At 39.2% G+C, this 25,261-nt stretch overlaps 1 protein-coding gene across 2 annotated transcripts in view; it reads right to left on the bottom strand.

The window, feature by feature from the left end:
* The window catches only part of Pino (Pinocchio), a 165,118-nt gene that overhangs the window by 20,462 nt on the left and 119,395 nt on the right, over positions 1-25,261 (bottom strand). Inside the window, exon 1 of one of the 2 annotated variants that reach the window (XM_065218523.1) lies at positions 12,059-12,515. The exons of the other annotated variant lie outside the window; for it this stretch is intronic. The gene's annotated coding sequence lies outside the window, so the exon portion shown is untranslated. Of the gene's footprint in view, positions 1-12,058; positions 12,516-25,261 lie in introns of those variants that run through there. 2 annotated transcript variants of the gene reach the window in all.

Here is a 25,261-nt window from a genome sequence, read left to right as displayed (position 1 = left end):
AAACACAATAGAAATGATGCAACTTTATTCAGACGACATTGACAGTCAACAAGAGAATCACGAACGTCACATGGCATGCCATCCAAAAAGGAAAAGTTCCAAAAGGAGAGTAGCTTGCTTGAATGACAAACAGTTTTAACGACGTTTTTATTATTATAGGGATTTGAACCATCGGTTCCAACCAAGTGCGGAACCGAAATTTTTGTCAGTGTGACCCTCGACCTGAGGTAGGTTTTTATAAACAAACGATCAAACTGACGTTTGTCAGAAAACAATCAGACTCAATCTTCCAGGTTGGAACTGAATAAAACAAAATCGTTATTAATATATTTGTAAGTGCAAATAAACACACAGAAAAGAAGACAGCAAGCACGCAAAGATCAAGTTTTGATGCGCAGAATAGGAATATTGATTTGAGATTTATGTAAACAGTTTTGTTTACAGGCAACTGCATTCAAAATGTGCGCATGTATGAGTTGTTATAACTGGGCTATCAGTTCCCAGATGGTATTATCGGTACAGTTGAAAAAAGGAATAACCCACTAGCGCCAATCGATTTTACTCTCGTTCTGTGTCGGAAGTAGTGGGCTGTATAGCGCATTATTGTGCGATTACAACGCACTACTTCTGACACTATGTTTACCGTACAGAAATAGAGTAAAATCAATTGTCGCTAGTGGGTTATTTCGGTTTTCAACTGTACCGATGATATGCAAAGTCGGGAAAAGTCAATCAAATGGAAACACAATTTTTACGGAGCTTTTTTCGCAAATTTCTCCAGAATGAAAATTCGTCTAATTAACATTGTGCACGAGACTCTTCCCCCTATTCGTTGAAATTGGTGACTTTTATTGAAAGGCTACTTTTTGATTGTCTACAGATGTTAGTAAAAAAATTGACACTCAGCATTAGGGAAAACCGAGGTTATGATTCTCACTGCAGATTAGTCTTGTAAGTGGTCATCGTAGTAGACATATTTTCTGTGATAATTAATTATATGATTTGAGTAGTAGCTATACTGAAGATCCGAGAGATGTCGCCCCTTCAGTGATAGGAAAATCATTTTTGCAGTATGGAGAATATCAGAAAATTTACGATTTGTGACTAAACATGCTTTCACAGAAGGAAACAAATAAACGAGTGTTTACCTTATCACCTTAGTAATGTACTCGTGCAATTTCTGTGCATCTAAAACTGCCCATAAAGACGATAATGAATAAAAACTGGAAATTTTCATGCATTTCCAAATGGTTTCCTACCATTCCCATACATTCGAAAGTGACTGGCCCTCTGGATGTGGAAGATGTCAAAAACAACAAAACATGAGTAATTGACTGTCTTTGCTTCCGACACTTGCAAAACAAGCTATCAAATTACAGTAGCAAAATAAAATGTCTTATGACAGGCTCTCTGTCATACGACACTGTTGCCAAAGACCGTCACGAATGTATGTAATAAGAACTGCTGATGTTGTGCTTGTGTGAATTCTGAAAATAGCAAGCAACGATGTCCTAGTAATAACACTTCTGATCAGAAATGGTTTAATTTACACCAAATTGAGGAATTAGAACGAAATCACACATGTCATATGATAGTTATTTGAAAATTTTCTTTTTGCTCGAATGTTGTTCTACCGATTGTGTTGTGTACGAGAGACGACGTAGAGCATGAGAGTACGAATAAAAACAGACTGTCGCCCATGAAAACGACATGAGTGTCGTAAAAAACGTCAACAGTTTCAACCCCTGCTGCAGATACAAGGAAGAGAAAATCATTTCAATCCAAGAAAACGCGCCAATCTTCCAAGCAAATTCCACTTGAATCAAGTGCGCTCTTAATTCGATAATGTCCCCATTCAATTTTGCATGCATCCAGTATGGCGAACTGGATCGCTCAGCGCTGGATTAGGTTAGGTCCAGTTTTTCGTTTTTATATCTCACTTCAGCGGCCACACACTCTGTCTACTCGTGTCCAGTGTAGAGAAGTGCAGGTCTGCCGCGAACCGGTCTGTGTGACGGGGCAGCAATAAATCTCAATCGTATGGCCAAATCACGGTATAATGGATCCCACCAAGGGTGGCGAAGTCCGGTAGTTGCAATCAATCCCGAAGATCATCAGCAATCTACGTGATCTGTCATCGAGGGGTGCATGAATTGTAAATATATTTGAAAATTGGGTTCTATAATTTTGTGAAAAAAAAAAAATGATTTTTATACCTCATCTGAAAGAGCTTAGTTTTCTAAGCACAACGATTTTTTTTCGAACCCATAGACTTTCATCTAGATTTTTAAATCAATATTTAAAGTAAAATATTCACCGTTTGACACTCACCTAACAAATGGACCGGTCGTTCCCATACAAAGTTCCACCGAGGGGCGCAAAGATGGTGATTATTGCTAATGTAATCGCACTTATTTTTGATGAAATTTTGGATTTCAAATCCATTATGGTAATTATCCACGGCCCATACAAATTTTAAAAATTGTGTATGGAGAATTGTCTTTAACTTTAACGGAAATTGTTATGAAATAATCCTAAAAAACTGTCTACGTAGGTAAAAAAACAGCCCCTTATTCAATATATTGTAGACTAACAATTGAAAAGGTACTATCAACGTTATGTTTCAAAATTTCGTCAACCAAACGCAAATTAACAGCATTTCAGTTAAAGTTCACATATGGGTTATAAACAATTTTTAACCATTTTTGGTAAGGTAAAGTAATGATTCGCGTTTATACGGGAAGGGTTACCAATGTTTTGTTCACAAAAGCTGTTGTGCTCCTTTCTGTTGTTGGCACGTAGATCTGTCCACGAAAAAAGTGGACACCCTCTAACGTCGAATAAGACAATTCTTGATGCTAAAATTGATGCCAATCATTGTTAGGTTTTGGAAATATTTTTTGAACTAAACAATGTTTAAAGAGTGATCATATTATTGAAGTTTCAAGGAATTTCCCAAGAGGGAAACTAGTTAAAACCAAATTGACTTCGGTTAGACATCTTGGCGTCATTTGTGACAACTGTCAAAGCTTGCCGGTGCCGTTCCGCTTCCGTCTACATTGTGTTTGGGACTTAATTTCCATTAACATCATGCAGTTCTGATTTCGACGTTGGTGAGGGACTGGTGCTACGTCTTCCAGACTGTGTACTGGTGAACTGAAGTCGTTGTGTCGGGTGATTGGTGAAATATTCGGTGCAGCTAGAGTGTGTTTAGTGTTTGCGGGGGGTTCCCACTGCTGTGTGACGAAGGAACGGCGAGAGAGCTGTTTTTAACACCGGTTGAAGAAGTAGCGACAACATATCTGTGGGAGCTCTTCGAAATCATCGTGATGTCATGGATTCCTTTGCAACATCGGGTGAGATCTTTCCTTTAGTTTTCTCTTAACTTTCATTCCATTATTATACGAAAAAGTATATGCTGAGTACGAGAGGGTCCACCAGGACACCCGATAGAAGTGAAATGGATGGGGAGAGTGGAAATGCCAACTCCCTGTCTTTAACATTTTGTGAAAAGAGGGCGGGCTCTTCTCCTCACGCATTGGGACATCCTACTGTTGGAAGGCCTATTTTTTGACCGGTTGTATGATCCTGTTGTTGAAAGGAGATTCTTATGCACATGGGAGATGTTGCCCACGGATTCACCCAAACAATTTTTGGCCCTTCATACAATGGCAGGTTGAGTACAATTAGAGGTTATTAAACTTGATCAAGTCGAACTGCGAGGATAGTCCACAGTCTACCGACAGTTGTCTTGCTACAGTGAGTGGTAGTTCCATATCATCATCATCATCATCATCAGTTCCACCAACATCATGCAAGTTCAAGCTGCCTCGTTGAACAAGTCTTATTCAGATCGCGTTGTGCAACTCTTGTGCGAAATCAGCATCCAACCCCTCGCCTAGATGTGACCCTAAATTGTCCAATTGAGTGCGAAGTAACCCATTTCGCCGTCGCTTGGCAGATCCGCGGACTAGATGGAGGTAGATTGGAGCGAAGATGATGATGAGCTCGTGTAGCTGTCGCTTTTTTCCTCTGGACAACGTCGCGCAGCAATCGACAGAGCACCTATTACATAAATCAATGCAACAGTCAGCCAGTCAGTGGCGGTGGCCATAATCAATAATAGTGGCTTTATAGCGTGCGGTGCCTATAGTTTGCGAAAATAGCGAACGCAAGTGGCAAAAAAGAAACGTTACTAAATTGATTTGTTAACTCAACGACGACAGACAGCCACTGCGCACATTTGCATTATTTTTCGTACTACCCTACTAGGTTTGACGGACGGACGGTCGGTGACGGAGATGGAGTGGTGCGACGGAGAAAGTGATTCGCCTTCCAACCGTGACGGTGGATTCGGTCGGTTTTCGGTAATGTAATTAACCCGGTAGGATTTAGGACAGTTGCAAAACAAACCGCGGGTGGGCGGGGGAGGAGAGTTGGTTTCTCTATTTTTAGCACTCATGACAAATGGTTGTTTACTTTTGAAGGTTAAACATTGTCAAGTAAGTTTGTTGGTAGGTTATGGTAACTATTGATTCAACAAATGGGAGATTATCTACTTGTTTTGATTACCGCTAGGTAACTAAATCCAAAACATTTCCAGCATTATTGATTGGAAATGGTTTATGACAGCTCAAACCGGACACGCCAACTTGGATGTTTTCGGTTTGTTTTCATTTCCCGTTCAGGTTGACAGTGACATTGTTGTTTTGATCCATCATGCATGGTTTATGTATACTATTGAGTAAACATACTCAAACCAGGAATGAAATCGAAAACGGAGCGAAAACAAACACAGTAAACAGTGGTCGATTAAAAAGAATGGCGCCGCCAATTACACCGCTAACCGTGTCAAGGATCGCGTGTTTGGCCGGGGCGTGGCTGCCTCGCCTCGGGAGGAAGTTTCAGAATCGTCAATTCATAGATTTCCTTTGTCCGTGTGATGGGCAAAGTTGAATGACATCTCAACGGTCGTCGGCGTTGTTTTTAACTGGGCTGGTTTGTTTATTGGTTCATGGTTAAGAGACGCGGTTGAATACGAAATTGCGGGTAGAACTGACTAGAAATGAATCCAAAATAATTGCTTTTCTTGAAAGCAATTATTTTGGAAAAAAAATTCATCAATTAAGCGCGACATAATGAATGCATGGCCCCAAAGAATTAAGAACTGAAATGCTTGCAAAATCCGCGAATTTAGGTATGCTATGTGTAAGGGTTTAAACTGTCAAACCCATTAGTATTTTGATATTTGTTATCAAAACTGCAAAATGATTAGACCAGCTGGATATCTCTAAGTATGTGTTTGTAATGAACATTCAAGTTTATTACCAAAGTAATCTATTAATACTTTCAATGATTTTGATAAGGATTCGGACCTTAATGGTCAAATCACTTAGAAATTTATAAATGCTTAAGTTTAAGTGCGATAGAGTGAGTTTCTCTACACACTTAATCTAGCTCGGCTAAAACTGGCACCGTCGATTAGCTCGGTATTTATTTTTACTGAGATATCAGTTAAATTTATATTTGTTAGCTGAGATCTCAACAAAATGCTCGATTGTTAGCTGATTCACTGAGATCCAGCAAAGTAAAATGCTGAGCTAGTCGGCGGTGCCAATCCTGGAAATCAAAATTAAGTGTCTAAGTACATGTGTACTAGACCTGTTCATTTTAACAGAAATGTTCGGGATGCACTGGGTCAACCGTGATTACTGTTCGTCATGTTAATTTGAACTTCCGTGCAAATCTTCAGCAAAATCGGTGATGATTTAGCGGTGGTTCAAGTTAATTTTATGTTTTTAAGGTAATTAACGGATTATAATATTTGTATCTCGAGACTGAAACAACAAAAACTGCTGTAACAACTTTCATAGCAAAGCTTAATGTGTTATCTACCAACTTTGTGACCAAAGGTTCAAAGTGATTTTATTAAAGTTTGACTTAGTTTCATGCTCGAAAATATCTTAAAAAGTGGAGAATTTTAAAGTATTTGTTCTACGAATACCCATATGATATAAAAGTGTGTAATCTACGGCATAATGTTCCTTATACTATTCTAGAGATTTCGTTGAAACATAGTTTTCGTGTTGATTCCATAGATTGAGAGATAAAAATCAGAAACGAGGTTGTTATAGGTAAAAATCACAAGACAACAGATCCAATACAAGTTTCAATTTGATTAACAGAACATACTTGCATTGCTTTTCAATGACGACCGACGATTTTTTTTTGAAATATGAATCCTCAGTAGACGTGTTTTATGTACCTATAGGTAAAACCTGGGAGGTAAAACGATGCACGACGTACTTTGTTGACATGTAGAATTCAACCTGAATACAAGGATGAATTTAGACGAAATTTTCGTAAACAAAGATTCTCAGGTCAATTTGTCGAAACTCTTAGCTAATCCACACAAACTAACATCTCCGGTAGTCCGACTACGATTTTGTCAAGAGGCAACTGTATTTGAAATCCGTGCAATTCGGATAACAAGATTTCAACGCCACGCCCACTCAAACAGCGGTGCAGCGGCTTTGGAGAGCAATGACCCAAACAAACCGCCCCAGGTCGAACAGACAGAGAAAAAGAGACAGGCAATTAGATTAATTGTTTCAATTTTCCGACACCGCGCCCCGTCCCTTTCGCATCGGGTGGGAAAAATAGCGCAAACTCAAAGTCATCTTTGCTTGCGTGAAATCGTGCAAAGTCTCTCCTCGACAGGAGAAGAGTTTCTCTTTGGAACGGTGGTGCCCAGTGTTGTTAGCTTTTCATGAAGAACGATCCGTAGATAGGTAAATTTGTTTCCACTTCATTGATTATTGCTAAATCTAATGACCATTTTGGAAAACCATTATTCAAAAAGTTATGAATGGCTCACCTCAATTTTGAAAATAGAATTTCTGCAGCATTTTTTTTAAATCTCTAAAAATCATAAAAATCCGTAGATCCGACTTGGCCAGACTGGGTGGCGGTTGCAGACGACAGTTTAATTCTGTGTTTTGCCCGACACCAATTGAAGCTTCCCCGGATTGAAGCTATAAGCGAGGCAATAACAAAACCGCGAAGCGCGTGTGTGTTTTAATCAAATTCGTTTGACGTTAATGGCCAGCCAGTGTGTGTGAATACGATTAACCTGTTCCTTGGGCCGAGTCAAGCGAAGGGTGGTGGTTCGTTGGACCAACGCCACCGGAAGCCGATGTCAAATCGAAAGTAGTCCGTACTTACGTACACACACGGGGGTCACCCACTAGGGTCATGGGAAGCGAAAAGAGATGTGAAACTAGGGCGAAGCGACACTATGTTGTTCGTGAAATGACTGTTTACGTGTTTACGAATTTTCGTGGGAAGATGCTAATTTAACGTAGGTACATTAAACAATAATAATGAATCGGATCAATAGCTATAGTCGGAGTTTCGGCACAGCGAGGAATGACATCAATGAGTGACCGAAGCGTTTAAAAAAAAAACAGTGCAAATTGGATCACTGTAATCGAATAAATAATACATACAATTTTTCAATGGTTTGGAAACTTTTGGAGACTTTTATTGGAGCAATGGTCTTTCCAGGTGGCTATCATGTGCTGGAATAGAGCTAATATAGAGCTTATAAGCGTTATATCAAACATTTGTCAACCCGGATGTCGCATAAGTGCACTAAGTTGGTTGCTAGGGTTCTTAACTCAACTTTAGAAACATTTTGAGGACCCCCTTCCCTTCATATAAAAACCCTAAATTATCATATACCCAACAAACATTTAGGCTGATCAAAGGTCCTGCACTTCCACTGCAGGGCCAGATTCAAAATTTAATGCCCTAATGATTCTGTTTTCATCGCAAATCAGAGCAAAACCAGAATTAATCCACCAATGGTGAGATCTGACCCTTCTTATTCTTACTAATCGAAATTCGAACAAAAGGGCTCATATGATGTGAGGTAATGGATGAAGTCGCATGATGGTTTTTGACCTGAGATAGATTGAACATTTAACGTATGTAGCTTCAAATGGCATCAATAGATTTGAAATTCATCAATAAATGACTGAGCTATGATTTTTCAAATATTGCCAGTTTTCCGTTACACATTTCACCGGAGGCATCGTGTTTGGAGTGTCAATAAACAACGGAATAACTTCTGAATTTTCGGATAAAAAAATATTCAATATTTTGAGGCAAGACCAGTATTTTACATTCTTGAACTTTGCGAGCTTTTTAAATTGACCTATTTTAAAGATCTCAAATTTAGAAAAATAATCGTAGCTCTTGGACTAGGGCAAAATTTTAGAATTTCGACACCTCAAAGTATTAGCAAGAGAATTAAGATGAGAATACCAAATGAGTAGAGGAGAAATGTAGGGGATTTGAGGAGTATTTAAAGTAAATTGTAAGGAGAACTACAAATGATTTCTTAGGTAGTTCTGAAGGGACTATTATGGAAAACTGTATAGCAGTGGCGTTTTCTTAACCTCAATCTACATGTGCACCAACTCTCAAAATATAAACAATTATCAAAATATTGCTTGTAATGGATAGATATCGAGTAAACTAGAAGCTTAAGTGTATTTTTCAACCGAGTCGAGTATAAATATGGCATTACATCTGGTTTTGAAAGTTGGAGCACAGGTAAAAAGTGAGGTTACGGGACGCCACTGCTGTATAGTAAATCTGAAGGAATTTCGAAGACCATTCAAAGGGAATTCGGAAGAAGATTCGAAATTAATTAATCGTAAGGCAAACTTAACTGTCCTAATACCTAACTTGCATAATGCAAATCGATTCTGTGACACAGCACAAGGACAGTCGTTGAAAATCAAGTACGTTTGTTTGAATCTCATTCTTAATATAGTAAAAAAAATCTTTGCAAAGTTTTATGAGAATTCATAAGATATTTGGAGGAATTTCAATTACCATTCTTTCAAAGAAACTCTGAGTCGAAGGGGGTGACTCTACGATGCAGGAAGGATTTTGTTTTGCTGTGATTAGCTGCGCGCACGCTGAGTAGATAGAAAGAAGATAGCTGACGATTCTGCAATTTCCTGCAAATAGATGATGCACGATGCAAGTAGATGCGAGAAATGAAAGAAGATTTTTCGTAGATTGATTAGCTAGTGTGAGATTTTTTGAGCATCTAGAATTGAGATTTAGATGTGACGCCCCCTCAATCTGAGTAGTGTTTCAGAAGATTCTGAAGAAATTTAAAAAAATCTAAAGATAAGAAAATTTCTTGTAAGTTCCAAGATATCTCATTTTGAGGAAATTTTTATGGAATTCTGAAATGAACTCCAAGAAAATTTTGGTACAATATTTTTCTACATTCTAAATGGCATACCAAGAGATTTCTAGAAGAGAAATTAAGGCACATTCTCTCGAGAATGTTTAAGAACACAAAGATAAATGTAGGATGAATTTCAGTCCCAATCTAATTGATGCATCCCTTGAAACGTTGGAAAATCCATGAACCCCTCCTTCAACGCTGTCGAGTTTATAATACCAATCAAAACAAACACAAACTTAGGCAGATTCTAGTTCGTGAATGGGCTACGCTTATAGATGAACTTGGAACCAATGGGCTAGTCAAGTAAAGAGCCAATTTAAAATCGTTAGTTTCGTATTGATTGTTGCTTGAACGTTGCATTTTTTGAGCCGTTAAAGCGGAACAGGTTCATTAAGTGCCGTAATATCCTTTTAATGCTTGATTGATGCCTTTTAAAGGCAAAATATATAAGCAGAAATGGATCTGTGATCAATCCTAGTCTAGGTCTTTTGGATTTTCAGAAGCGAAACATCTCTGGTCACGTATTCCTTCGGAAGGGACGTATGGCCGTTGGTCCCGTCTCAGTCGATAAATGCGTATGCTGGAGGCGGCTGAGTTCGATTCCCGATCCGGTCTAGAAATATTCGGGTTGAAAAATTTCTCAATTTCCCTGGGCATTGAGTATGATTGTACTTGCCACGCAATTATACTAATGCAAAAATGGTACACGCTTCGAAAGCTCTCAATTAACAACTGTTGAACTGCTCAAAGAACGCTAAGATGAAGGCCGGCGTAAAGCCCCTGAAGAAGAATAATAATAATAAGAATAAGAAGAAGAAGACGTGGAGTCGCCTCCTTAGCGTCGGAATAGAGACCGGCGGAAAATAAACAAAGTATGACTACACATATTCGGAATGCATAAATTTGTATTCGTTCCGTTAATCATTGTTAACGGGTTCAAAAACTGAAAGTCATTCGAGGGGAAAAAAAAGAAGCAGTATTCCTAAGCGTTTAACAAAGCCTTCTCGAAATTGATCACTCAATTCGCACGCAAATTCCTACAAATTGTCACACAAAAGCCTTCCATTTCGGGCCGCCTCTGCTTCTGGATACTTCGGAGATGTCAAATTCAAATTCCGTAGCGTGTCCACGTCATAAGTTCCAAGCCTGTTATGATGACACATTCAAAGCACAAATAAAAGAGGCATCCATTTGCCAATTGATTCCAATCAGTTGTCGCCGACGACGACGACGATGACGGCGACGGCAGAACATCTTGGAACAAGGGACAACTTGGGAACATGCTGCGTCCGAATCGATCGCTAGCCGAAGAGAGGGGCACGACACGATGTGCAAGTTTAAATTAGTTAGCACCGGCACTTGACCGGTTTAGGCCAGTGTCAACTGCTGGAAACTCAATTATTCGACGATAAATTAATCAGAGCTGGCTCTTTCTCCATGCATGTCCTTCTAGTTCGAAGGCATCGTCGGTGGGAACCAACTTGAGTCGGGATTGGGTTGATCGATGAAGTATGAACTGGTTTCGGGTGGACCAAGCTGCGGAAGCGTTCATAATTGATCAGTATGCGGCTTACTGCGCCAGTTTTGAACAAAGTCCGTTGAGTTTTACTTGAGGTCGAGCGGATAGCGGGAGATCGGAAAACCCCCGCATCATTGAGCCAAATACTCATGGTGCGGAATGATCACATGACTGCAGACAGAGCCGAAAACAAGTCGTGCGTCAGCAGTTGGATGCGAGAGGATCGGATGCGCGTGATTTGATTTGCTTAATGGCTGCTGACTGCGTCTGCGTGAGGATAGCCGCAGATTTTAAATATTAGAAAAGCCAGTCATAATTAGTGAAGGTGTGGCATGGCTGTCACCTACAGCTCAGGTCCGATTAAAATTCCCGGTTTTGATTCACGTTCAAGTTATGGAGAATTCAGTGACTTGCTTTAGAGCTTGTTCATAACTTGTTTGCAAATTGCTGCGAGTATGACTCAGCCCAACTCGAGGACACTCGAAAACGCCCCCACCTTGAAGCGAGACTTCCCCAATGCTTCTGCATCTAGCCGACAAAGGTTGCAGGCAGCTGGCAGAATCTAAAATTACCTAACCATTACCAAATGAAAACCGCAGCAGTGATCAACTCTCTGCCAGTTGTAGGAACAGCTCACTACCGGTCTACTCCTATGATGTTGGTGCGACATAGTCAGCTGATTTCAAGGAATCCGCTCACCGCACCAAAGCTTAAATCACGCGCCTTGGCGCCATGCCTCATGGCTCCTGCTGAGTGAAAGAGCGACGCATGCGAACGACGGCAAGGAAGAAAATTGCAACAGACATTGCACATGTTAAAATAATTAAACGGCTAACAATTAATACATCCACTGTGCTGGTTGGCGAGAGAGCGTACTAATAATAGCCGTTGGGCCAGCTAATTTGCTGAAACCGTCAGTCGACTCAGCACACTCCTTACCTGCCTGCCTTATACCTGGCTGGTAGAGCGAGGGCAATGTTTTGAATTCCATCAGTTGCGTTGCATATATAAACAACACACACACACATACACACACGCATTTGATGAGCTGAGGTTAACCACAGTTCTTGATATAAAGCCGTTACGCTACTTCGCTGACATTGAAGAGCCGCGTGTGAAATCTCTACTACTTTTGGAGGCGAAATAGTCGTTGACCTGCATTGTTCACCCTTCAAGGACTATACCAACACCACTTATCTATATAGCATAGCGACATTGTCCACAAAACACTATCTCCAACAAGTCCATGAATCAATGACTTCACTTACTTTGGGTTTGTTTAATTTCCTGTTGATAGACTATGTACTACTTTTCCAGCTAATTTACTTCGTCAAGCACCGTGTCTTATCTGGTGTAAATCTTCACAAATGTTCCACTCGATGCACCGTCGATCCGTGCAAGTTTCGTAATGATTTGGTTTTTATTTATTCAACAGTTCCACTGGTTTGCACAGCTTATAAATTGCGAATGCTATAGTTTTTTTATTCTTCTAGCTCAGCAACTGTAATGTCCTTTCTTCACTCCACCTTTTAAACACACCGTAATTAATTGCTATCACTTTTATTTTCTTCTATTTGAAACTTTCCACATAGAAATCAAACGCGATACTGCTCAAACATATGATTTGCACTTTTCAGGGTTCGTGTTTCCTTCGCCAATAACAGAGCACAGTACACAAGTAGTGTTTCAAGTTGAGACTTCAACCAACCGAGTTACGAGCAACAACTGAGAGCCGCTCCGATCGAGCGCGATGTATTTATAAATTTCACACACATACTCGTCATTGGCGACGACGACGACGACTACGACCCTATAGCTACTAGCGATAGTCGCCCGTTTGCCCGTTGTTTGGCTTAGCGCGTTTGTTGCTGCGTTATAATGTTTGTTCAGATGCCGTCGTCACTCCGAGCGAGAGCATACAGCCATAGCATACTGTCTAGCCATAAGGGTGTTTCTCTGTTTTGGTATTGGCGGGGAAATACCTATGGAATCCCTGGTAGGGGTGGCCACTTGTGGTTTGGAAGATCACACTACATACTTGTTTACTGGAGAATACTTACAGAACATGTCAAGTGCCTCCCCGGATTAGGAATATTCTGATGATAATTTAATGTAACAGTTTAATTATTACCCTATTTTGATGTTTCCCACTTTGAACTGGACTGTCAAGATTTACAAACTTTAGGGTTTCCCAGTTTCTTCAAAACAAAGTATCATTCAGAATAAAGGGTTTTGCGTTGTTTTGAATGTTAAACTGTTTGTTTACAAGTTTGTTGATATGAACTTTTTAGAAAAACAACTCAAAATAAACCATTCATATGATGGTTAGAATTTAAAAGATGCGTTTAGGAAACTTGGGATTGAAAGATAAAATTCATGGACTTTTCCATAAAAGCATTGCCATCATTTCAAGCTAAAAATTGCATTAGGTCCTAAGTAACGTTGACAGTTTCTTCGTCGACTTTCTCTTTGTATCCTCACGGGCATTTAAAGACATTCCCATGTATTTTCAGCACACAAATTGATACCAGAAGCTGTTATCTAGCATCTAATACGGCAAACACAACAACAAACGGTTATGTGCTCAAGTTATGAACGAAAGAGAAAGTCGATCAAGAGAATCGATCAATGTTACTTAGGACCTAATGCAATGTTCAGCTTGATTTCTTTTCATTGAATGTGTTGCACCTGACCGAGTTCTCCAAAATTTGTTTGAAAGTATTGCTGATTTATGTTCTGATTTACCCTAGTACAATACGCTTAACTTCTATTGATGCTGCTCAGTTTGCAAAAACGGTCACCATTAGGCCACAGAGCCTACAGTACAAAAATACTCCACGAAGCAGGGAATCAAAATATCTAAAAATGACAAATCAACAAACGATCAACGAGCCAAATGATAACGCATTGACAGTAACGGCAAGTAATAATGACAATATACTCTTGCGTTATTACATGAAAAACTCCGTCTGCAATATAGCTTGATCGGGACGGTGGATGGATAGAGAAAAAAATGTTTGCAAGCTTTTAATAACGTACGCAGAAGATGATACACGTTAGTTTAAATGGGGGCTATCACTTCACCATTCCGATGAAGCTTGACAACTAAGATTGCTAGAGATGAACTAGCCTTCGGCTAAAAATCTCTATAATAAAATTTAAAAAAAAACTAAGATTGCAAGCAATTTTATCGTTTTCCTTTCACCGTTACGGTCAAGCTATATTAAAGAGAGACTTTAACGTGGTAGTTGCCGCAAGTGTTTTATCTCTTGGTTGGTCTCTCCGATTTGATTCCCTGCCACTAAGCTATTTTTGCTGCGTAAAAAAAAAACACTTTAAAATATGAGAATAGAACCATGGATTTTAAAATTCTTAACATGGCCCCTGTTACCACTTGGCTACAAGATCATCACGCTTCACATTTAGAAAAAAAAAATGCAAAGCTAGCATACCGGATATATTGGACTGAATTTAACATTTGATTTAAAAAAAAAATGCAATTTTGAAGCTTATTTGGAAGATACCTTGAGTTAGTAGTAAGCTTTCTGTCAAATGTTGGGGGTTCGTGAGCATTCCTGATATTGCTGAAAATTATGTTAGCTTCAGGTTGCGGGGTTGCTAGTGTAATAGGATGCTTTGTTGATTGTTCATTAACTCTTGATTGCTCGTAATACTTATGAATATTTTAGGTGGACAAAAAGGCGAACTAAGAGGTGGACGTCTGAGCTTTTCCACATTTATATCGCTGTGAAGCAACTGTAAACTCTAGAACGAATTTATATCTGTAACTGTAACCAGTCCGATTTTGTTTGCAAACCTGGTTAAATTGTCATATTTAATTATCTTAAAGATAAATCGTACAGCTTAAACCTTTGTAGGGGAAAGAGGTGGGACCATCATCATCATCATCATCATTGCCACAATAGTTAACATAGTTATAGTTACAATTGACCGAGAAAATTTTCACAAACGAGGAGTTTGTCAGTCTTACTACTGATGAGTGGGCAAGTGTTGCGAACAATCGCTACACTCGAAAAAGTCCACACGTCAGATCGAAGTGTTTAAACACTTGATTTTTCATATGGATAATCACATCTGTGTATTTCACCATGGTTCAATGTGTTCTACATGAGTTCGTGTGTGTTTGAGTGTTCGAAACTTGAAATGTTGATAATCTTCATCTATCAATTTAAGTGTATTGCACATTGTTGAACAGTAGTGTGATTTAAAGTGTTTTGCATTTCAATGCGATGTGAATTGCTTGTTCTGGAAGGTAAACTTCATTCAGCAGTAATACACAATAGTAATGAAAAAGTAGATGGGTCTGTGCCTAGGGGCACGAACGGAAGCTTGACGTAGGAACGCTAGTGGACGAAACAAATGTGAAGAGCATTTAGTTCTATTAATTGATCGATCATCTATTATCTTAACTCTTTCCGTTTTTGAATTGTAGGCGTATTAAATTTGTAGTATTTTTTAAAAGAGAAAGTTGATGAAGAGAATTGATCAGAATGACTTGCACCTCTGCTTCCAAGTTTGGTTGCAAGATTACAAATCTGGAGAGCATTTTGTGTGGTCGTTGGGGGCGTGTGGTTTTGAATATGGACAAACAGGCACAGATATATTCTATTCCAACTCTTTACTGCAATAAGCTTGTTGACCCTGAAAAGGGCCGTTTTGTTGCCAAAGTTGGTGATGATTTAACCTGCGAAAACGTACAGAGTGCGTTTCTGTGGCTTCAAAGCGTAGATGACATCCATGCAGTTTATTTACTTATTGTCTTATGGTTTACAATTATTGTACATTTCAATTGATTTAGCTCGAAAGCTCTTCAACTTTAGTGATTATATCTGTAGCAAGTTACTGTTTGATTTTAGTTTTACATTGTAATAGTTTACATTTTGCTTTTAAGGAAAGCATATTTGTTAATTTTAATTATAAAATTTGATATTCTACCTACTTAGCCTAGTTGACTAACCTAACGTGCCAGAACCCTAATCATCTGTTGATCGGATCGCAAGCAGCAATCTCTGAACCTTTTGATGGTAGTAGTTCTCCGTAACGCCAAGGTCTGAAGACCAGCCAGGCGGTGGGCCTCAGAATTTACAGTACGCGGTGGACTGTTGAGGATTATCCTCAGGATCTTGTTCTGGATCCTTTGTAGTTTGAGGATGAGTTGAGACTAGTTAGCAGCGCTCTTTTATATCTTTTCAGGTTAAAGCAGAATGATGTACAACCAAGTGGTACCCGAATTATGACGACTGGGTTAGGGAAGAACGTTTATTTCTTGAAAACAGTGATAAAATTATCACTTTTTATTTGTACATTGGACAATGCTTGACATTAATTAGTTTCTTGTTGAAAATCATCAGTTGGAGGCATTGCTAGATTTGTAGAAATGTTTCTGATCGATTGGTGATAGAATTATTGAAATTGGTCCAGGGGCAGCTGAGTTATTAATGATCAGAATCTTTCATAATTTGGTTAGATGTTCCATTTTCGGTTTTCACTAAGTGTACCCCCATATAGAAATCACAGACGTACTCCTACGTCAAAACTAATACCACATCTGCTGTGAAATCGTGATCCGCAAATGAGTTGCCTATTTTTGGGACCAATTTAGAACATTTATTGCTCTTTTTGAAAGAAATAGTCCAGGATCAATTCCTAAATCAGACCCATAAAAAAAAGTATATTTGTCAATTCAATTTTGGAGTCCGTAAAGTAGAATGTTGAAAACATTGAACTACACTGAGGCAAATAAACTTAATAATTTCATAAGGCTCGTCTTATGAAAGACTCATGCATTTCATAAGCGTAACTTATGAATGATTTTCGTCTAAAATGAGGTAGCTCTTATACGCCTATTACCACTTAATTTTCCCAAGCGCTGAAAGACGAGTGGTCAACCCTAATAAAAAAATACCATAAACGAACGTTAACCCAAATAATAGAACTATTCCACAAATTGTTTGGATGATAACCCGAACACGTCGTTAAGCAAAATAACCATAACAATTTTATTAGAGAACACACGTCAACGTCCACGGTTCGGTTCCAGTCTACTCCGTTTTATAATTTTTTCGTCAACACTATTTTTCATTAGGTAAATCAGTGAAATTCATACTGATTTCTTGTGGCTAAAATTCATAAGTAGATCTTATGGATTCTTACATCCATTTGCTTCAGTGTATGATATGCAAAGCTATTGATAGCACCATGTGAGGCACATATACTCCAAGTGTGTCACAATTCGAACCAATAGTTTTGAGACATGGTTCACAACATAAGATGCACACATGAAATGGATGTGTTTCACTATAACTCCTCAATTAAGTGTGAGATACATGATGATGACGTGTGGAATTTTTCCAGTGTACTTGAATATGAAAATTAATTTTGCGGACGGTGCGTTCTACAACTTAGGACTTGTGCGGATTCGATGCTCGTTTCCTGATGAGAATATGGTACAACCTGTGGAACAAATGTTTAATAATGTCAACATTGATGTCAGCTCTATTGGGTTGTTTAGGGGTATTGATTAAATACATATTCGTTAATAACATAGAATGGAACCGAGATCCAAAATTTAATCAATTTTGGTTCACTGCAACTATTTTAAATAAGACTTTGCATGGGAGCAAGCTGTCGACGTATGGATTTAGCAACCGATCAGCACTCGTGATTATTTCAGTTACCGTGGTGACGTTATTTGTGATTAGCGCAGTCCCTTTCAAATTGTATCATTATTTATGTACGGCCCTTATATTTGAAATGACGTTTCACATTCATCTAGTGATGGCCAATTTTCATTCAATTAATTGGTTAACGAACCGATTTTTTGATCTTTATTTAAGCGATTTTTAGCCGAAGGCTAGTTCATCTCTCCGAACCGAAAAGTAAAATATTTGAAATCGGTTATATCATGCCGATATAACCATTAACTTATCCAGAGGATCATCACCCATCGTTACAAACATATGCTGCACTCTCATTGGTGGAACAATGACAGCACAGCGAACAAAAAATAATCGATTAGTTTTTAATCGAGTAATTAAAAAATGGGACATCTCTGATTTTGGTGTTATTGTTTTGATAAAAATGAGCGTAAAATTTCATCTCTACCGAGAGGGCTGCAAAACCAAAACAAAATTACCTTGCATACTGGTTCCAAAATCTTCAAATCATCAAATCCTGAGTGTCTATATCTATGTTCCGGGATGTTCAAAATGTCTGAAATGAGAGCATGAGCATGAGTGGATCCTCAATGTGTAAATACCGGTGATCTAAAACTAGGCCATACCAGTGCTGGCCACGTCCGAATCCTGGTCAAGAAAGGAATGGGTTGGAATATGTTGACGTAATACTCGCTTTAATGAAAGCCGAGAACACCTCTGCAATTCCACGAGATATCACTGGGATGTTGGTTAACAGTGTTGGGAATGCAGCAGGATACGTTTTGGTAAACGATATGCTGAGTTGATGTCATAACGATTCAATAGCGCGAAGGAGCTTGGGTTCGAATCCACGGTCTTCTGTGTAATAAGCAAAATCGGTCGCCACTAGGCTAACGAGCTTCTTATATCACAACACAATTATGCTCATGTTTCCGTTTAACTTGTTGTTATCCCGGCGGCGACCTCACCGACGACGACAACAACTGCTCTTGAGAAGGATATGATTTGGATTTCCAATCGAAAACTGAAATATTACTTCTTGTACGTACACGGCTCTTCAACCGAATTTCTTTACGCTTTACATTATATTATGAAAGAATGACGATTTAGATTATAACTCTGCTCAGTAAGCAAAATCAGTCACAACAAGGCCATCGAGCTTCTTATTTCACAAAACAATTACAACCAAGTTCCTGTTCAACTTGCTGTTACTACGATAACAGCTACTCTTGAGAAGGATTTGTTATATATTTCCGATCAACACGTCTTTCCTGAAAGACGAATATTATTTCTTTAACGTACTCGTTCCTCCAACCAAATTTTAATACGCTTTATCTCATATTAAGAATAAATCCGAGAATTTAACGAATGGATCAAACATGGACATCTCTTACCATATGTTTTTTTTTATTTTTATTTAGGAGATTTTTAGCCGTAGGCTAGTTCATCTCCGTAAAAGGTGGGAAGCATTAGATAGAGGTACCCCAGCCACATTGCTAGAATGTCATGTATGTATGTATGTAAGGGTAAGGTAGCCACCCGGATATAAATAACCCTAAAATTACAATAAAATATCAATAAAATATCAATAGATTCTATTGTTGACAACAATTCTTATTGTAATTCTATTGTATTGGTCAAATAATCAAATAGTCACCATAATAGGTTTACAACAAATTCTATGAAATCAAAATGTTGCACAATATAAAAAAACAATAAAATTTATTGTAATGAGATCGAATTTGTTCGGAAAAAATAGATTTTTTTTATGGTTACGGTAACTAACAACCCCCCTTTTCGATTGTAAATGTCTCATTAACAATAGATTATGTTGTACATAACAATAAGTTCTATTGTATTTTTATTGTTTTTTACAATAACATTTTTTGTTGCTACAATAGGTTTGATTGCATTGTAACAATAGGGTCTATTGTTTTTGTATGGTAAATTTTTATTCAGGAACCATCCCTTCAAAGATCTTGTCTTGTATGCAGCTCCACTTAATAGCAAGATCAATTTGAGCTACCGATCTGAATTCACAATATCGCTGTATGAAGGGCCAAAAACGGAGGTGCGGACCCGTAAGCAGAGACACTTACACGAAATCCACGGTAATTTGAGAATTTCCTTCCAACGATACGATCTAACAAATCGAATAACACAATTCGCAATACTTATTAAGCTTCCTACAGGATAGTTTGTAAAGAAGGGCTCGTCAATCTCACTGAAACTGTTGAAGTAGAATTCACACCACCACAATCGAATCGGTAGCATAAAGAAAATGGTAGTGTTCATTATCTCCTAGACTCCGGTTGTCATACCACTTCATCGTCCAGTTCCAGGTCAAATGATACCCTGATGCTCCTTCCCAACCCAGTATTTATTTATATAATGAAAATATATGTTATGGAGAAATGAAATATATCAAAACATTAAATATGAAATAATGAATATAAATTTATATAGATAAAATAGTTGATATTCTGCAGTGAAAATAATAATTATTTTATATATAATAAGATGCAGCTCTATGTTTCCTCAGCTCATAATATCAAACACTGAAATTTCAAGGTAATATTAAGAAAATATATACTTTTATCTCTAATTCCTAATAATGTAAGGAGGTAAACGTAAAGTGTAAAGTGTGATGTATGACTAACAATAAAATGGGATTACGAGAAAAATAAAAGAAAGATCTCACCCGATATGTTGCAAAGGAATCCATGACATCACGATGATTTCGAAGAGCTCCAATAGATATGCTGCCGCTACTTCTTCAACCGGTGTTAAAAACAGCACTCTCGCCTTTCGGTTCTCACACAGCAGCGCAAACCCCATCAACCACGAAATACACTCTAGCTGTTTCAACTAGAGGGATCTCAGCAGAGAAAAAAGGACTGCATCCACTTTCCATCACCAATTACTCGCGACGCCAGCTCCTCACCGGCCGAATCAACTCGCGACCAACGCCGTAATCAGAACCAAAAACTCCAGCGACCGAAAAGCCACGCGTCTAATAGCGGCCACGGCACACTTCGATTGCATTTCTGAAACACAAACTCAACGCACAAACACGACGATGACAACATTCGTCCAGGAGGCGGAACGCCAGCACGCACAAACAAAGGGAAGACAAAATGCACACACAGAACACGGCACGAGCTGAACTGCTAACGTTGAAAGCCAAACGCGAACTGCCACATTGCTAAAATGTCATACTACTTAAACATTTCATAATCTACATAGCTAAGGGTATAAACAGTTAGTACAATAACACAGCAGACAGCATGCGAAAGAGACAGACTAAAAAGGTACAAATGAAGAAAATAAATAAAAAGATAAATAAACTAAAAAACCAATAACCAATAAAGATTCGTGGGAACCCCCGTCCAGCGGGATGTCCTGACGGCCGAAAGGACTAAATCCTGTAATATAGGTTTGCCGCCTTCAAAAAGCGCAGTACAGCTGCTTAGGTTGAGGGCACGTCTCCTAGCATGTCCCGTATGCTGCCGGGCAGACCGTGGAGGCAACGAAGATGCTCGAGTTGTGGGCAAACGCATAACACGTGCTCCACCGTCGAAGGAACATGGCACATTTCACAGGTCTTCCTGAAGGGTCCTCCGCTGAAATCCCGCGAGATTAGGGCGTGTCCTGTCCGGAGCCTGGAAAAGATCTTCTGGTCTCGCTGGTTCGCAAGGTCCGTCCACTTTCCGATGTCGCCTTTGATTTTCCTAATGAAAGGAAGTCTGGCGCTGGACCATTCCGTTGCCCACGCTGTCCGCACTGTGCAAGTGATCCGTCTCTTCACGTCCTGCAACGGCACCGTGTACGAATATCGATGACCGGATGGGCTTGACCCATCTAGGTTGTCCGCTTTGATGTTCCCCCGGATTCCACAGTGTCCGGGAATCCATGCGTAGGTAGTGTTTGGTGGCGCAACCTTTAGGATGCCTTGGATCCAGGGGTGGACCGGGACCTCCAACGAGAGGGTCTGAATAACACTGTGGAAGTCCAACAGGATCAAGGCCGGACGATCCGCAGGGACCGTGACCGCATGAAGAATAGCAGCTGCTTCTGCCGAGAACACCGAACATTGTTTTGGCAGACTTCTGCTCGTTGGGGAAATGTCACCAGCGATTCCCATTCCGACTCCAGCTCTCGATTTTGACCCGTTCGTGTAGCGATGCATGTAGTTGGGGTACGATCCGGTCAGCTCTGCTACCGATCTCCAAAGGGCTACGGAATTGTCCTCGGCTCTGAACTTCTCCTTTATCCGGCTGCCGATGTTTGGTGCGGAAGATTGCCAACTCTTATCTCCGTACCAGTGAATCTTGGCCACTGGGGGAGCACTGCGTTGGCGATTGTACGGAGAACTCTGTACCCCTCGCTGAGAATGCAGATTCTGTCGTTTCCGGCGGTATTTGCTGAAAATGCAGCGACTTTGTTGGCAATGGCTGCGTAGATACGGTACCGGAAAGGGAGAGTACCGGCTACGACACAGCTGGCATCGGCTGGCGTTGAGGGCAGAAGACCGGAGATTATGCGCGTGTAGCTATTGTACACCGGAGCGAGTGTATGTGTTGCCTTGTCGGCGGCGATGCAGGTCAGCTCGAGTCCGTACATCTGCCGGCTGTCTACGATGGCCCGGGCAAAACGGAAACGTACTTCTCTGTTGTTGGAGCGGTAGGGACAGGAGATTGTGCGGATGAGGTTGATCCTGCTGCGACAGCTCTGGCCTTGACGCCTTGAAAGTACTGTAAAAAACTCAGCGACCAGTCAATGACCGTACCGGTTGTGCAGTTTTTGGTAAGTTATGATTGATTGGTCTTTGGAGGCAACTAAAGCCTGTTCCATTTATAATTTGGTCGCACAAAATGGGTCATTTCTCCAAGAGGACATAACATACAAAAACGCTAAGGGTATCATTTTGTAGGTTTTTTATTAAAATTTATTATTAAAATTTATTATATTATTTATAATTTCTTATTCATTTATAGATTCTTGACATTGCTTCTTCTTGTTAAAACAAAATACCGATGGTTAAAAAAAACAACCAAAATTCCTAGGGGCTAGACAATTTTGGAGGGGCATAGCCCCTTTGGCACCCCCATTAGCTACGCCAATGTTTAAGGATCATTTAAATACAATACAACAAAGGAAAAAAAAAAAAACAATACAATACAATCACAATGCTCATTCTCATTCTTTGGAAATTAAGTGGTACATTTTTATATTTATAAAATTTTACATGAAATATGGATCATTTTGATATTTTTTATGGATTATTCACACTTTTTTAGGGATTTTCAACGGGATTATATGGATGATTTGAATGTTTTTTTTTTAAGGAGAGTGTTATCTATTTCTCATGGATCATTTATTATTTTGTATATTTAAAAGCATGTTTGCCACATTTTCATAGCTTCTAAAAAGTTATGTCTCATTCCATCTCTTTCCAAATGCAAGTAGCTGAATTGGATAAGACTTTACGCATAGCAAGGAAACGTGGTTTTTTGTTTACCTGTGGAATACTACTCAACTAGCTGCCCGAACCAGATGGAAAAGTACCTTTCTATGCGGCAAACAATATTCCCAAAATAGCTTTCACAACGCATAACGGAGTGTGAATGGAATTTTATTTTTAGCCAATCAAATTGGCTGTCGAGTTAACGGTTATAGTAGGAAAAACCCTGACGAGCGTATCTACCGTATTCACTTTACCTATATTCACCTCTAAGTGTTTTTTATTTCTTGATTTAAATTTGGATTGATCCGGATCAAACAAAATACAAATGAACAAGTCCATTCGTCCGATGATTGATTAACATTAATCTAATGCGTCAACAATGGATACCGCCTTTGAAATCATTGTTTAGATTGGGGATAACAGTATAGGTTCCTGGAATTTTCACATATTAAACTATTTATTCGCCACACGAATGGCACGCGCAACAAAAAAATCTACGTCATTAATGAAAACAACGCAACTTGTTCCCGTTCGTTCATCATTCATTCCCTGGAAAATAAATACCAACTATACCCAACTGTTGGGCGTAACATACGCCGCAAAACTTCGCAGAATCTGCCTTCACAGGCGCTCTGGCTCAAAATGGCTGTTTATGTTGGCTCAGAAAAGTACACAAAAATGCGACCGAGCTGTAAAATCAACAATCGAGCATTCAAACGTCGATAATCAAACCGCTTCGACGACCTGCTAATGAAATTTCTAAAACAAATTTACGATCATTTTCAATACACGGACAGAGCGCCATCCCGCGTAACCTCCATTCAATGACGGAGCACCGATCGAAATCGAGTTAGTATGCTATCAACTGCTTCTGTGGTTCTACCACTCCATAGGCATGGACATTGAAGCTTATATTTAGTCATATAGATACTAATGTTGATAGTGGCGCTTTAGCAGTTCATTCATTTAATTTCCATGTGGTTGGCTCACGACTTTAAGCGGTGTATCCGAAGGGGGTGTTCAGTTTGTTGCTCTCAGAAATTTCGCGGGAATTTTTGAAGATTTGAAATGCAATAGAATACATCGTTCGATAATTGGTCTTTTCTTATGAATGATGTTTAAAATGTTAGAACGATGCTGAACATTTGGAACAAGATTTGCAATATTTTCCTCGAGGTGAATAAATAAGTTAAGTACAAAGAAGAACCATGCTCGTAGCGTTTTACTAAATACGGTTAATTCGCCCATGAGTGATGGGTAATACGTAAAAAGAATTTTGAGGAAGACCGTCGCGAGTGTGCGCTTAGTATATGGCTTATGGAGTGTTTACACCTATGCGATTTCACTAGCGCTAATGAGCCAGCTGCTAGCAAAAAAGCTCACCAGCATAATGTAAACAGAGCATCAGCGTCTACCAGCATTACATTTTAGGAGCAACTGAAAATCGTGCTAGTTGGCTAGTACACTAGCGATAGCAAATCCGCACAGATGTAAACACCTCTGGCTGATCAACGAAAATAGACTACTGACGGAAGAATTGCCATTGTACGTACTTGTTTCCATGTCCTATTTTCGAGAGTCGACATGAAACTGTTTCTGTATTTCCACAATCATATGACCGGAAAAAGCGACGGAAATATGCGGTTTGTTGTCTCTAAACGTAAATTTTGCATCAGGTACGTACATGATTATCAGGCCATAGACTTGTTTGCTAGTCTTTCTTGGCGTCTGATGATTAAAATAAAACGTACACCGGGTTAAGCAATTGAGGTACTGCATTGTTGATAACATTTTGTATGAACAAAACTACAATAACCATAAAAATTTGTGATGGATTTCCAATTTCCAATACTTCTATCAACCGAAGCAAAAGCACAGTGTGGTACAAATAGGCAAATTGAGGAACTTTGTTCCTAGAGCAAATTTTTTTTATTTTAGCCATAAGACGGACACTCTTGAGCATTCGATGTAGGGGAAATGCAGGTAATGTCGGCCTAAGTGTCCCTAATTTGGGCCCATACATAAATTCAGCAATCGACTAAATTTTCAATAGCAACCAAACATATCCATTAGTAACGTCCCAATAACGCGTTCATCTAGATAACATTGATAAATAGCAGTATTTTAGCGATGGGCCCAATCTTAGATCCATAGGCCAACATTAGAGACATTTCCCCTATCTATATTATAAAGACAATTGAATCGATTACGTGATTATTATAAGTATTATTATTATTTTATTTGAGAGGGAAAAACGCACTTAAGAAGGACCAACCTTGCCCCTTCTCAAGTGGGCGGAAAACCTCTTCTTTTCGTATCAACAGATA

This window comes from Ochlerotatus camptorhynchus, unplaced genomic scaffold, assembly GCF_037179485.1.
Source record: "Ochlerotatus camptorhynchus isolate MF236.1 unplaced genomic scaffold, CSIRO-AGI_Acam_v1.1 ptg000088l, whole genome shotgun sequence".
Lineage (NCBI taxonomy): Eukaryota > Metazoa > Arthropoda > Insecta > Diptera > Culicidae > Ochlerotatus > Ochlerotatus camptorhynchus.
Note: the sequence above shows the minus strand (reverse complement) of the source record. Positions and strands in the feature narration are given on the sequence as shown.